At 45.4% G+C, this 8,167-nt stretch overlaps 1 protein-coding gene across 3 annotated transcripts in view; it reads left to right on the top strand.

Moving 5' to 3' along the window:
* The first annotated feature begins 417 nt into the window (after nt 1-417).
* c17h3orf18 (chromosome 17 C3orf18 homolog) overlaps nt 418-8,167 on the top strand; it is a 33,639-nt gene continuing 25,889 nt past the window's right edge. Inside the window, exon 1 of one of the 3 annotated variants that reach the window (XM_078414222.1) lies at nt 418-658. The gene's annotated coding sequence lies outside the window, so the exon portion shown is untranslated. Of the gene's footprint in view, nt 659-1,478; nt 1,841-8,167 lie in introns of those variants that run through there. The other 2 variants (XM_078414218.1, XM_078414219.1) reach the window with 2 other exon arrangements.

Below are 8,167 nucleotides of genomic sequence, written 5' to 3'. Positions count from 1 at the left end.
GCGAAATATGAGGTGCTGCTCCTCCAATTTGCATTTGGCCTTACTCTGACAATGGAGGCCCAGGACTGAAAGGTCAGTATGGGAGAGGAGTTAAAGTGTTTGGCAACCGGGAGATCATGTAGGCCCAGGCAGATTGAGCATAGGTGTTCAGCAAATTGTTAGCAATGGTTGTTGGGAATCATCGTCTCAGCTCTTTGACAACACGTCAGAAGTTCTCCAGAGTAGTATTCTTTGCCCAGTGATCTTTAGTTGCTTGACTGACTTGGTGGGTCGAGGGGCCTGTTTCCACTCTGTATCTTAATACTAAACTAATCTTTCCTTGTCATTGTTTTCAGCTGATTGTACCACAGATTCTCCTGCAGATGCATTAAACGCTGTGCGAGCTGCTGCTAGACTTGTGAAATATTAATGGGACAACTAGCAAACCACAATTTTAATGTTTGTAAATTGCAGCAAACTTGTACTGAGACAATCTTGCCTATAATCTGATAAAGTCTTTACGCCAAGATAGACACAAAAAGCTGGAGTAACTCAGCGGGACAGGCAGCATCTCTGGAGAGAAGGAATGGGTGACGTTTCTGGTCGAGACCCATCTTCAGACTTTACGCTACTCTGAATCAGCCATGGAGCCTTTCTGATGGCTCAACTGATTAAGACGGTGAGTTATTAAACCCAACGTCTCCCAGTTCATGCGCTGGTGTTGCACCCAGCGTAGCTCACAGCAATCGCAGCCGCTGCAATGGTATTAGAATTGCTCTCAGCTCCTGTGGGCTAGAGAGGAGAGGAAGGGTGGGGGGGAGGTGCAGGCCAGGATAACACGCGGATTACTCTGGATAATCAGCAACTGTTGCTGGATGCGCACGCTGAGGGATATTAGTGTCGTTCCCCCCGGTGGCACTCTGCCTGTCAAACAGGCTGGTGTGATTTGCCAAATACCCGTGAGAGTAAGGTGGCAGATGGTACGTATACCAGCGTCAACAATGGAGCAAGAGGGAAGTGACGGACTGTTTGTGTTTAAAATAAAGGTGCAGATTTAAATATTTTGATTGTCTTGTGTGTGGTGTGTGAGTGTTTTTGTGTGTGGTATGTGTGTGTGCAGAGTATGTGGTGAGTGTGTATGTGTGTGTGGTGGTTGTGTTTGTGCTTGCTGAGTGTATGTATGAGTGTGTGTCTTGTATGTGTCCTGTGTGTGTGTGTGGTGTTTGCGTGTGCGTGCGTGTGGTTGTGTTTGTTTACGTGTGAAATGGAGGGCAGTGGTTATATGTAAAGGAAGGCAGGTGACATTGCTATTGAGTCCACCATGGCACACCACGGCCTCCCCACTGACAGCGAGCGGCAAGCTGCTGCAGCAAGCAGCTCCTCTACCCTGCCAGTCTGCAGCCCGATCTGTTGACTGACAGCAGCATTATCCAGCCGTGGATCAGCTTGGAGGGAGCAGCTTGCATTGGGCAGCCAATCAATGGGTGGGTGGGCAGGCTCTGGTGCTTGGAGTGGCTGTGTGCTGAACAGTGTCTGCAGAAAGAGACCTTGACAATTCAACAATTTGATGCACTGCATTGTGAAGGTGAATCAAATAATTCTGGCATTTAATTCAGCGAGCCTGCTACCCTTCGTCCTGTTAAATTGCATTTATTTAAAGCAGCTTTTCATTTCAGCCACCCTGTGATGGTTTGAAATTGTGTTGCTGTCTGTTCTTTTTTTTGCTTCTTTTAAAATCAATTGGGATGTGAATATTTAATGGGACAACAGCCGTTTTGTACCTGGTCTTTCTCAAGATGTAGGGCATTGTTTGGTGGATAATGCTGAAGAGAATGGTTGATCTCTGTAAACAGTAGCAATGGTGAGTAACAACAGACTTATTAAGTATGAAATGCAGCATCTCTTGCTCTATCTCTCGCCACAGCTAATCCTCAAGCAAGATCCCTTGTTACTAGGCCCCGATTTATAATGTTATAAAATGTTATAAAAGGGAACTGCAGATGCTGGTTGATACCAAAGATTGACTCAAATTCCGGCATAACTCTATGGGTCAGACTTGTAGATTTTTATTTCAGTCTCATGTTGTAGTTTCACATTGTAGGAGGAAGAATTAAAACATTCGGAATAGATCAGTTAAACGCAGAGTCTCTTTCCCAGAGTAGGGGAATCGAAAAACAGAGGACATGGGTGTCAGGTGAGGGGGGAAAGATTTAATGGGTACCTGGGAGGAAACTTGTTCACACAAAGGGTGATGGGTAAATGGAACCAACAACCAGATGAGTTAGTTGAGGCAGGTATTATCGCAATGTTCAAGAAACATTTAGACAGTTACATGGATAGGAAAGGTTTAGAGGGATATGGGCCGGTGCTATTTTATGCACTGATGTCCATCGGAATGGGAACGTTAAGCCAAAGGGCCTGTTTCCACACTGTATGACTATCTCAGTCTTAAAGTAGGAGAGGCATTGATAGGTTAGACAGTCAGAACCTTTTCCCCAAGATGGAAGCAATCAGATTTTAGATTTAGAGATACAGCGCAGAAACAGGCCCTTCGGCCCACCGGGTCCGCGCCGCCCAGCGATCCCCGCACACTAACACTATCCTACACCCACTAGGGAGAATTAACCTACAAACCTGTACGTCTTTGGAGTGTGGGAGGAAACCGAAGATCTCGGAGAAAACCCACGCAGGTCACGGGGAGAACGTGCAAACTCCGTACAGTACAGCAACCGTAGTCAGGATCGAACCTGAGTCTCTGGCGCTGCATTCGCTGTAAGGCAGCAACGCTACCGCTGCGCCACCGTGCTGCAATCAAATTCTAGCTTTAAGACGAGAGGGGCAAAGTTTAAAGGAGATGCGCGGGACATGTTTTTTGCACAGAGTAGTGAGTGCCTGAAACGCGCTGTGGGGGATGGTGGTTGAGGCAGATATGATAGGGGCATTTAAGAGACTTTTGGATAGGCACATGGATATGCTGGGAATGGAGGGATATGGATTATATGCAGGCAGATAAGAATGGTTCTCGGTATCATTTCCGACACAGACATTGTGGGCCTAATGGCCTGTTCTTGTGCTGCACTTTTCTGTGTTTTATGTTCTACATATAACTTTACTTGCTCACCATGCACAAGCTCAGTTATTGCTCCCACAATCATGTAAGGGCAGCCTGGTCTCACTGAGAACAGCAGTGTTCAACTATTGTACCTTTCTCCACCTACTACACCAGGGACGGGATTGACACTCTGCATCCTTACTGTACTTCCCCAGGGCAATATAGAATGGAAACTGGCCATTCGTCCCACTCAGTCCCTGTGGATCATCAACCACCCATTTACACCATTCCTACACTAACCCCATCTTATTTTCCCCACATTCCCATGAACTCTCCTCACGTTCTAACACACACCCCTACACAAGGGACAATTTACAGTGGCCATTCGACCCAGTCACAAATACAATGTTTGTATTTCATGAAGCGAATGTATTCCAATACGATTTTGATCGGGAACTAGAGAACCATTTTAAAGTTTAGTTGGAAATTGACAGACAGGAAAAAAAGCTGTCTTGGGGGAAAAACAGTTTAATGGAAATATATTTCCAAGTAATCTCCTTGCAGTAATCAGAGACCATTGTCTCTTAAGAACAAATGATGTTAGTTACTCCTCAGGTGGTCATGGAAATTGACAAGCAATTGCTTCTATTGACAATTGAGCAATGATAATCTATTGAACAATGTATAAGTATTGGGTTATTATTGTCACACGTAACAATGTGCAGTGAAACACATTGCGTGTTAACAAGTCAAAAAAGTTATGCATGTGTTCAATCAAGCCATATACAACTACAAAATGTAGTGCAAAGAGAAAAATACCAGGTGCAGATTATTGTGAAAGCTTTACGGTCTTACATTTACAGAGAAAGTGGTTCTCTTCTGCTGCTCCGGTTTCCTTCCACACTCCAAAGACGTGCAGGTTTGTAGGTTAATTTGTTTCCATAAATTTCTATGTTGTCCCTAGTGTGTAGGATAGTGCTAGTGTACGGGGTGAGCGCTGGTCGGCGCGGACTCGGTGGGCTGAAGGGCCTGTTTCCGTGCTGTATCTCTAAAGTCACTGATATCCCAATGGGCAGCATGGCAATGATGTGATACCTTCAACCTCTGCACGGGTCCTAGTGGGACCTGCACATGTACTTCTGAAATGTCCTCCTTTGGGGAACGTGGCTTCCCATCTGCTGCAGTTGATGGAGCCCTCACATTTCTTCCATTTTCCACACATCTGTGGATCATATGTGGATTGTAATCATGTCTGATCATGTAAATATGATTGTAATCATGTAGTCTTTTTGCTGACCAGACACCATGCAACAAAAAAGCTTGGGAGAGGGGAGAAGAGGTAATGGCCAGGGTGTGACTCATCCTTGATGATGCTGGTGGCCTTGCCGAGGCAGCGTGAGGAGTAGAGTCAATGGAAAGGAGGTTGGATTGTGTGATGGTCTGGGCTGCGTCCACAATTCTTTGCAATTTCTTGGAGTCTTGGATGGAGCTGTTCCAAACCGTGCTGTAATGCACCCCAATAAAATTATTTCTATGGCGCACCTGTAGAAGTTGGTGAGAGCTGTTGGGGACATGCTGAACTTCCTAAGCCATCTAAAGAAATAGAGGCGTTTGTGTGCTTTCTTGGCATTGCTTCAACATGGGTGGTCCAGGAGAAGTTGTTAGTGATAATTACTCCTTGGAGTTTGAAGCGTCAATGCAAACTGGGGTATGTGTACCTCTTCGCTTCCTAAAGTCGATCACTATCTCCTTTGTCTTGCTGATATTGAGAGAGAGGTTATTGTCTCGACACCAGGTCACAAGGATCTCAAACCCCTTCCTGTACTCCGTCTCATCATTATTTGATATCGGGTCCACAATGGTTGTGTCGACTGTGAATTTGTAAATTGAATTAGATTTGTATATGGCTGCTCAGTTGGTGTACATGATCTGAAACTTTGCTGGTCCTTCAGGGTCTTTCCTCTCCACTGGAATCACTGACCCTGCAGCTGGTCTGACCTGGTGACGATGCAGCTGGCAGGTTTTGCACTGTTTGAATGGAAAACTACCGACAGCCGATGCTCCAGTGTTAGACTTCCTGAGCACAGTCAGAATGTCAGCACTGGGGATCCCTTGGGTTGTTTGGGACTTCAGGGATTGCACTATAGGCCCTCAGGATTGTGATCTGGATTGCATTCAGATGTGATTCAGGATTGCATTCTGAACAAAAACGATGCACCAGGTAAATCCTCACACTTGGTCTTTTCCTTCTTGGACAGTCCTTGGGGTCAATGATGAGTTGCTTCCACTATATATAATTGTAATCATGTATAATTATGATCATGATCGTAATCATGTAAATAGGATTGTAATCATGTGTGGTCTTTTTGCTGATTGGTATAGCACGCAACAAAAAAGCTTTTCACTGTAGCACGGTACACGTGATAATAATAAAGTCAACTAAACTAAATTAATCAAACCTTATTTTCCTTTCGTGAATTCGTCCACCATCTATTCAATCATGTCAGGCTTTTCAAGATGTTCTGTTATTACATCTTTCATTATAAATTGCAGCTCCTTCCATGCTACCAGGCATTGGGTTCACCGGTTGACAGTGCCCCATTTTCTCTCTTCATCCTTTCTTAAAGGGATGGGATTTGCTATTCACAGGAAAAATTCCAGGGTCTCGAGAAGTGGGAAAGATAATATTCCACCTCGTCCAGATCTCATGGAGACCAACAGGTCCCTGGGACTAGTATTCTTGCAAGCTCACCCACATCTCTAGTACATGTGGTCCTGCTATAATGTGTGATTCCATAACACAAATTGGATATAACACTGGTGATGAATTGGAGAGCACACTATTACCCGGGCTGAATTAGTTATAATGTGATTCACTCGGGAACTACAGAACCACTTTAAAGTTACTTTGGAAATTGATGAGCAGAAACAAAGCTGTCGTGAAAAAATAACATTTGTTATTGTGAGCCTGAAACTCTCTATCCTGAACCCACTTTCCCCCATTGACACAATTATCTTTATAACCCGATTTTCCCGAGTTCTGGAGTAACTCAGCAGGTCAGGCAGCAGCTCTGGAGAGCACGGATAGATGGCCTTTCGTGCCGGGACCCTTCTTCAGACTGTTCTCCAGGCAAGTGGCAGTAACTCAGAGGATCAGGCAGCATTTCTGGAGAACATCTCAGGAGAGCATTCTGAAGAAGGGTCCTGACCCGAAACGTCACCTATCCATCTCTTCAGAGCTCTTCAGAGCTCTTCAGAGATGCTGCCTGACCCGCTGAGTTACTCCAGCACTGTTCTCCAGAGATGCTGCCTGACCCTTTTGATTTGCTTCCACTTGCCTGAAGAAGGGTCTCGACCTGAAATGTCGCTTGTCCATGTTCACCAGAGATGCTGCCTAACCCGCTGAGTACTCCAGTACTTTTTGTGTCCTTTGGTGAGTTCATAAATGTACCCAACCTTCAGGCCTACTGATATTTCTGGCAATCTTTTATTTTCTTTTGTGTTTCAGTGCCTTAACAAGTATATTTATTTTGCAATATTTCTTGAAATTTGCATTGCATATTTAAACTTGCATTACTAATTTAAAAGCATTCCCACATCATATTGTTCAATGTGCTCTTCCAAAAATCACAGCACTCCTTTCATATTTTCAAACTGATTTTGTTTAGATTTACTTCACTTTCAAACGCAATATAGAATTCTATCATATCATGATTCCTCTTCCCTCTTGACAACGACACCGTCAATCAACCCTGAATGAACATTGACCTCCGATTTTAGGTAACTTCTAGTAAATTTACCTCCCATTTCTCCCCTGCCCCCCTTTCTTCTACCCCCCCCCAACAATGTTAGAGTTAGAGTAGGTGCGGCTGCTGTGACACTGAGGTAGAGTTGCTGCCTTACACCACTTGCAGCGCCGGAGACCCGGGTTCAACCCCGACAACGGATGCTGTCTGTACGGAGTTTGTACGTTCTCCCCGTGACCGCGTGGGTTTTCTCCGAGATCTTCGGTTTCCTCCCACTCTCCAAAGACGTACAGGCATGTAGGTTAATTGGCTTGGTGTATGTGTAAGTTGCCCCTAGTGTGTGTAGGATAGTGGTAATGTGCGGGGATCGCTGGTCGGTGCAGACTCGGTGGGCCGAAGGGCCTGTTTCCGCGCTGTATCACTAAACTAAACTAAGCCAAACTAAACAGACTATTCCAGCTAAAATTGAGTTGTCAGCTAAATTAGCAGCACCACATTTCAAGCCCTGCTTAGGAAAACAAGTGGATGTTTTTGAAGAATGCTTAGGCTAACTGGAAGGACCAGCAAATCACGAGGCCTCCAGCAAGGTCACAAAGATAAGCCTTTGCCTTCCGAGGGACATCTGAGACTGGCTCGGCGTCTGATAGGACACATAACTCACGCCATTATAGCACAAAGGAGGATAGCTGGTTTTGACCTGTTGTTCTTTGAGATAAAGTTATTACATAAGTGCATGCTTCCACTGTTGGGGGAGCTTCACCTTCGTGGAGAGAGAGAGAGAGAGAGAGAGAGAGAGCTTGGACAATGGTGCGTGCTGGTGCCAGCCAGTGCAGACAGGAGACTCGAATGCGCAGGGGGGAATGAGACTTGTTATTTTGTATTGTTACTTTATTGATATTGTATTTTACGTAGTTTGCTTTAATAGTCTTTTGTGCTCTTCAGGATGTGCTTTCTCCATTCATTGATACAAATCCTGGCATCCTGCATATAATTTGTTGCACCCCACTCCCTTGTGCCTCACCTGGACTCGCACCTATTTATCCTCTTCCCCTGCACCTTCCTCTGGCTTCACAATTCACAACTCTCCAATCTTTTTTGTCTCACACCTTCTGTTTTTCGTCTCTGGCCTTTGTCCAACCATCTGCCTATCAACCCCCCCCCTCCCCTCCTGTGTCCACTATTACCCGCCATGCTGTGTCCTGCCCATCCTCTCTCCCAACTTTCCTTCCCTCCCCCTGCATTCAGACTGAAGGAGGGCCCAGGAATGTTCTCCAGGAATGCTGCCCGACCCGCTGAGTTACTCCAGCACTTTGTGCCTCTATCACCTTCACCCAACCCTTTGTTATTGCACAACGCCAGATCCAAAGTAGAACCCTCATAGTTGGTCCCT

This window comes from Rhinoraja longicauda, chromosome 17 (genome assembly GCF_053455715.1).
Source record: "Rhinoraja longicauda isolate Sanriku21f chromosome 17, sRhiLon1.1, whole genome shotgun sequence".
NCBI classification, from domain to species: Eukaryota; Metazoa; Chordata; class Chondrichthyes; order Rajiformes; family Arhynchobatidae; genus Rhinoraja; species Rhinoraja longicauda.
Note: the sequence above shows the minus strand (reverse complement) of the source record. Positions and strands in the feature narration are given on the sequence as shown.